Source organism: Patiria miniata, unplaced genomic scaffold (assembly GCF_015706575.1).
Source record: "Patiria miniata isolate m_02_andy unplaced genomic scaffold, ASM1570657v1 HiC_scaffold_16, whole genome shotgun sequence".
Lineage (NCBI taxonomy): Eukaryota > Metazoa > Echinodermata > Asteroidea > Valvatida > Asterinidae > Patiria > Patiria miniata.
The window spans coordinates 9,228,136-9,235,821 of NW_024037054.1; the positions used below are offsets into that span (position 1 = coordinate 9,228,136).

The window sequence follows — 7,686 nt, forward strand, 5'->3', positions numbered from 1 at the left end:
GATTTACTTGTGACTGGACTTGTGATTTACTTGTGACTGGACTTGTGATGTACTTGTGACTGGACTTGTGATTTAGTTGTGACTAGACTTGTGAGGTACTTGTGACTGGACTTCTGATGTATTTGTGATCTATTTATCTTAAGTATCTCGACCACAAGCAAAGACAATGATCTAACCCGAGTGAATAGCGATTCGGAGTTTGAGTTTCTCATCTTGTTTGTGTGGCATGATGAAACTCCAACGCCGTCCAGGAGATGTCATGCAGCAGAGGCGACCATACCAGCATGACGGCTGCCAATACGGATCGGTAGGCCAGAGACCAACATGTAGACTTCGCTGATGGTTTCAACCTTGGCAAGATATTATTTATTCAACACTGGTTAATTTTGCTTTCAGATATTATAATAGAACGTACATATTTGCATGCTTTTTCACTGAACTAGTAACCATGCATGGTAGCATCGACTTAACCTCTGAGTGATTGTCATGACTACGCCTGCGAACAGCCGAGTAATGTTGACAATGATAATGCAAGTGACTTTTTGTAATTATATCACCGCACCCACAGATTCTGTGTTTTTCAGTGGCCGAGAGTGTGCATCACATAGTATTTGCTATTTTCCGTCTACATGTACATGGCTAAAAGGACTATGGCACCTTCCATTTTAATACTGACTACTTTGAGTGGCATAATCAAACTAGCCTCCTAGACCTGTTTTATAATGCCACTCGAAGCAGTCAATATGCAAGACTACAAATTATAAGCATAGCTTGCAAAGTACTCTGATAGTAAAACAGATCTAAGATGGTAGAATCAAGTTAAGGGGTAACAGGTGAAGTGCTTTCTGTCAATGTATTGTTGATCATTTCATTTTTGCATATTTACCATAATAAATGAACTTGGATAAGTGTATTAAGTATAATCTATTGCAAGTACCCTTTCAAATAACTTCCTGTGATATGGCAGATTTTGCTTAACCAGTTCACATCAGACAATGTGTATACACGCAAGGTTTTGCGGTAATCGGAATGGATGATGGATAAACACGCAACAAGCGAGGCCCGAAATGTCTGTCAGTGGCCTGCTTGCAGCAAGCTACCCGTAGATGACAGCCTGAAACCAGTCTTGGTCTGGTCAATGTCAAAATAGTCCAGCTCGAACTGGTTACAACAATCTGCTGGGTCATATGAAATATTTACTTTTTAGACATCATAGTTGGAAATGATGGCACTGAACAGCGTGTACAAGGCATTCAACAAGTTAACAACCTGGAAAGTTAAGCGCAAGATGTAAAGGGTAACTCTGGTGACACTATTGGTTTGCAATTTTTTTTGGTGCTACTGTAATTGGCGATTTGGCTGCTGTTGGATCCAGTTGAAATAAATAAATAAATAAATATTCTGAGTAGACAATTTGATCAAATTTGAGTGCATTTTACATTTTGAACTTAAGCCACCTTTGAGAATATGATTGAAAAGTACCAGGCCTACATGCCCTAGGTGCATGTATATCTAGGCTGATTATAAAGATTACGTGCACAAACAGTAGATTGTCCCTTTTTGACAACTTTTGAGAGCCCTAGTTGGAGAGACGCATTGCGTGAATGTACTAGTACGCGCCAATTTGTGTAATTATGTCATCATGCCAATGTTTGTGTTGGACATTCCTCACTAAATATTTGCATAATTTATATAACTGTAGCAAAATGCTTCCGTCTTCAAGTTCAATTTATTATCATTGCACTTCCGGTTACACTGGAAGTAAAGGTCAAATGGTATGCGCCCTGGACATGCTGGATCAAAATATTGCCAGTAGCAATGTCTGAAACAACCTAAAATGAGAATACAACTCTGTTCCGTTATAAAGTTATAGCCTAATTAAAAGTAAGCTCTCAAATTTTCATGTTAACCCGCTAGTAATTTGATACCAGGTGATGTCATGATGACATCACAATTTCTTTTACATCTTCGGACCAGGGTTCAAATTCCATCTAGGTTTTATCGTCATCACTTGAACTGTTTGGAAAAGATGTGGTTCGTTTTGATTTTGAGGCCTTTGTCTGTAATTTAAATTCACCCAATTTTGACCTTCCAGTAGACCCGGAAGTACATGTATAAAGGTCGAGCGAGTTCACGTAGGTTAAGGAGAAAACCAGTAAAGAATTATTGTCCAGAAAAAAAACCCAAAGAATAATTATTACCATTTCAAAAAGGTGATTGGGTCGTACCCGATCAAAAAGTCCCCAAAAACATTCAGTGTGATGAATCCTACTTTTGACAGATTTTCAACTTTTTTCTGTTTTAGTTTTATTGTGTTGAGCATAAAAATCGGGCAAGAAAGATCTTTTGCTGTTACCCCCTCAACCGTTTTAAAGTACAGTTAGAGCATTTTCTCTTCAAATATGAAAAAGTCTTACTTTGCAGTACTTCGAGTCTGTTCCATCCCTGTGAAGCACCAGCAAGGTAGTGATCGATGTACTTGATGCAGTCCTTCTCCTGGGCCGTATAGTGCTTCTCAAGGGAGCTCTGGTCTGAGTCTGTACCATCCCTGTGAAGCACCAGCAAGGTGGTGATGTACTTGATGCAGTCCTTCTCCTGGGCCGTACAGTGCTTCTCAAGAGAGCTCTGGTCCGAGTCTGTTCTAGCCGTGAGAAGCAGTCCTTCTCCTGGGCCTTATAGTGCTTCTATAGTGCTTCTCAAGAGAGCTCTCTGATGTGAAGTGAGCTGGTAGATCTGCCATCACCTGGTCAAGAAAATTGAATATTGTCAATTTGAGAAAAAATGTTTGATACTGATTGAGACATTTACTTGTATTCATTATTAGCTATCCTGCAAACTCGAGTGGAACAAGGTTAAAAAAAAATAGGTTAACCAGTTTGCGTCGGATAACGTGTATACAACCAAAGATTTTGCGGTATTCGTAGCGGATGAGAGATGAACAAGCAATGATAGCTGAGTCCTATAAATAAAGATGTCAAATTGGTTCAGAGAACTCTTGGAGTTTTTAAGAATAAATTATTGTTTCACTGAAGAAGAAGTGTCTTTGCTCCCTTATTAGTCCCATCCTTGTAGATAGGATAGGATGCCTGGTTATATATCTTTGATACAAACGAATCCGGGAAATATAAATTTATAGTGACTTGGCATCATTACATCTTGCAAGGTGACAGAAGAAAGTCCTGAATAGCGCCCTCTACCCCACCTCACCCGGCCACAGCATTACCGGTACATGGCAAAAACAATGAAACAAGCCCATTGGTTTTACTTTAAACGTGCCAGACCTTACATGTACTCCATATTTTTTATACAATTTCCTTAAAACATAAGTAGTGACTACATGTATCAAAGGTTATTAATATCACTAAATCTGAAAATAAAAAGAAACAAAAATCCCCCACTTGCATTATTGTCCATTCAGCCATAAAAAATCGTTGTGCGTCAATTTTGATCTGTTGAGTCAACTTCTTTTTTTCTTTAAAACTGTCTACAACAGTGCCCTTTAGTGCTGCACCGCCTCAAATATTTAGCACTAAGGAGCACAAGGGCACCAAGACAAATGATAGGGCACCAAGTCAAATGATGTAACACCATATGAAAACTCAAACAAACAAAGCAGTACCACTGTGCTATTTTTTCCCAAGCTTGGATGGTACAGACAAAGAATATTTTTTTAAATCACTACATCAAGTCCAGAACTTTGGTCTGACCAGAGACCCACTATTTTTTTTTGGCCTCACGGCCTGTGCGCAATTCTGTCTCACGTTGGATGAATGCCCCATACATGTAGAGTCCCCAATTTTCGGACTAGGCATGAACCAAGGACTCCTCAATTCATACTAGGATAACTGAGATTACAACTTGAAATAAAAAGGAATCAAACCAAACAAGCAGTAGGATCTGAACCAAAAATGTTTCAATTCATTCAAGGATAACTAAGGCTACACCTTGGAACAAAAGAGGAATCGAACCAAGGTCAAACCCATAGCCTACAGGACTCAAACTTGCTACTTACTTTATCATCAATGGTGTCAATCTAAGTCAGCACAGCTCCGTCAATCAGTGGAGGTCGATCCATGTCTCAATGGTGTGCTCGATTGATTGCCTGGTCCACTGCTTCGTTACCACCCAAATAACTCCCCAACCGAGAGAACTAACTTCTAGAGACTGGTTGATTTTTATCAGCTGTTTGAGCAAAAAATAACAGTAATCATAGGAAAATGAGACATTTTCTGTCTTTGTACAGTTCTCTCTTGAAGGTGTTGTGCCCATTCTTGAAAATCACGCATTCTTAAGAATGTGCAACTGGATCCTTGCCCAATCTTCGCAAAAAAATAACTCTTCCAGATTGAGCGCACATTCTTAAGAATGCGCGACAAGATAATGGTCTTGTCGATGCCGAGCACCGGCTGCGCTTGGCAAGTCTAGCTGCATCCTGGTTCACTGATTCTCAATAATTATACTGTTGCAACGCAAGGCGCTGAAAAGTAGAGTGGATATGATAAGTATCTATAGGCGTATTGATATGGGGGGGGGGGGGACCGGGAAAAAATAAGAGACATAATAATACCATGGAGGTAGGACTACCTCCATGATAATACTAGTGGAAAGAATCTGATTTTTGGGATAATAAAAGCGGGGGGGGGGGGGGGGGGGGGGGGGGGGGGGGGGGGAACGTAAGAATGTGAAGAATGAGAATGAATACTGCGACATCCCATAGTGCTAATGTTATTTCTCATTTAAATTGCCACCAATTTATTGTTCACACCCCACCATTACGTCGCAGAGCTGGATTCTATCTAGTCAAAAGAGCAATTTTGGCAGCTTCTGGAAATCGTTTTTTTTTTGGCATGCATATGATACTTATACAGGGACTTGTAACTTGTCTAGCCTAAACAAAGCACTTCCCAGACTAGTTCCCAGTCCTCCGTTACTACAAAACTTCCCATAGTGGGCAGAAAAAAGCAATAATAACAGGTTTAATTTGATTCAAATTATCATAGTTATATGAGTACAGAAGCATAGAACATTTTCTTTCCTCTTTATATAAATTGTTTCCCTTTTAACCGCTATACATTTCATTTAACATAATTATGTCGTGCAATGTTTGTTAAGATTGGGCAAAATTCATAAATTGTGCACGTGATATTCCCACCCAATCTTAAGAATGAGCGCTCATTCTTAAGAACGCGTGCTCGTTCTTAAGAATGGGCGCTCATTCTGAAGAATGGGCGCTCATTCTTAAGAATGTGCATGCACATTCTTAAGAATGCGTGATTTTCAAGAATGGGCACAACAAAGGCATTACTAGTGTTCGAAAATTACCAACATTCAAAAAGGTGTCATTACATTGAGAGAAGTCTGCTTTAGGTTGACATCATTTTTTAGAAATATTAAAAATATTTGATTTGAATTTGATCAAAACAAAAACAGGGGCCCTACACTATACACGATTGCCAAAATGATGATACTGATACCGGTACTTAAATCTGGGACTGCATGCACTGAGAAATAACATTCCCAATTGTGTTAGGAAAGTAACTCAGCATTTTTTTCTTGACTCTCATTCGTGTCCATAGACTTTATACACACACACACACATATTGTTGATGTACCCTAACGTGGTGCACTTTGATTTTTCGCATGTAGCGCCTACATGTACCTAGAGCAAAAGTTTTAACTGTTTCTGTGAAATATCATCAAGTTCTAAGCACTCCTGATCATAAATCGCGAGTTTATTTACCTGTAACAAAGTCAGAAGGAAAAATTATTTTGGCGTAATTTTCCGATTTTATTTTCAAGTGCAAAGTGAACCCTTTGAAAATGCCCTGAAAAATGAGAAAATAATTTTCTGACAAACATCTGGCTGGGTATGTACATGTAAACTTGTAGAGATAACAATTATTTATCAGAATTTAGGCCTATCAAGTTTACAGAAATTCTTAAGTGTTAATTTGGAATTTGCCAAGATTTATTCAAGTGCGCCACGTTAGGGAACACTCCGCCTATTTGTGCCCAATTTCTGGATGCCACCGTTTTTGAATTTCGGATTAAATTTTATGAAACCGAATTTGTTCACAGAGGTTAAATAGCAAGCATTAATTAGGTAAAAGTACTAGTATTTCACTGCATGAATTTGAGGTTTGTCAACAAAGAGGTTTGGCAACAGTACACGAGGAAAGTCGGGTAAGCTTCGAAGTGCGCCATGTTAGGGAACACGACTATACCCATGTTAGTTTTACATACGCTGTGTGGACATTCCTTTGTTTTCGTGTAGTTAAGAAAACTCGGTACAAAAAATAACTTACTTAAACTGTGAAAACTCTCTCAACCCAATTTTTTTCTATGATTCCCTATAGGCCATAGTGTTTCTCTTCATTCTGCTAAGGATAAACCTAACCCAAAATGCCTCTAGGCTCTAAACCTGTTTTCCAGAATGGGCAAAACGTTATGTGGACACGGCTTAGTCCACATAACGTCAACACAACCTGCATTATGTGGACATCTTTTGTTCACAAGTGAATGTAATAAAGACAAACTCAGACACACACACACACACACACCCACAATCGCAGAAGTGTCGTCAGGATGCAACATTTAGGCAAACACTGACATCAAGGGAATTTTTCTACCTTGGGATTATCTGCACCGCCGTCATGACATGCGAAATGATGCGATCGGCGATGACATTGGCTATGAGTATGGCTCATCCAACAACAACAGAAGATGATCAAGCCCACGTGAAGGTTTGCTAGCTACACATGCCAGAACTTCAGAAGTAAACGCGAGTTCCAAAGACTCCCCAATATTCCAAAGGAACGGAGAGACAGAGGTTGTACACCATGTCTGCAGTCCTATGAATATTAGAAATATGATAATGAAATAAGAGCATGAAACTGGAGTGGGAGGGTCTCAACCAAAGACTCATAAAAAACTACACACCAAGCAAGACAGCTGCGTGTTTGGCAATGAAACTGTGTTTGGCGCCCTCAATATTGAGGGCGCCAAACACGTTTCATTGACTGCACCAAACCATTGTGGTAGCAGACCAGTAAATAAACTTCCATAGACCCCAATGGTAAATGCTCCCACTTCAAAAATTCGGGAAAAAATACTCACAACTCTCCAAGGTGTTCGAGACACACATCAAATTCAAACTTATTTCATCATCTTTCATTTTCTTTTCAATTTTCGGGGGGTCAACTAATGACTTTTAGGAGAAATTTCCATCTGAAGATGATCACCCCTGAAAATAGGCCTGAAGCCCATCGCCATTTTGAAAAACGATGCCTACACTTCATTGCAAAATAGAGCGCTTTTAGGGTCCAAATTACATCAAAATTACACAGAACTGCAAGCTCCCAGTCCTGTGCATGGCTTTCACCCATATTTTTTTACAAACCCTCAAGTTTATGGCCCACAGCATGCTCAAATACCGAAGATTTTGGCCTGCGCAGGCAATTTCGGACCGATTTACTGGTCTGCACCCTATAACACAGTCTGAGATCAATGGCACTAACCACCAAAGACATAATCGCACAAAAAGCAAGCTGTGTAGAAAACATGTACCTGCGTTTCCCCAAGAGCGGATCCAGAACACAAGTTTTTTGGGCAGGGCGAAAAAAAAAATTGGGCCCCCAAAAGTGATTCCAAAAATTACGGCGTGGGGTTCGGGGCCCTTAAGGGTCC

At 39.7% G+C, this 7,686-nt stretch overlaps 1 pseudogene; it reads right to left on the bottom strand.

Moving 5' to 3' along the window:
- LOC119722926 overlaps positions 1–6,931 on the bottom strand; it is a 30,866-nt pseudogene extending 23,935 nt beyond the window's left edge.
- Positions 6,932–7,686: the final 755 nt, after the last annotated feature.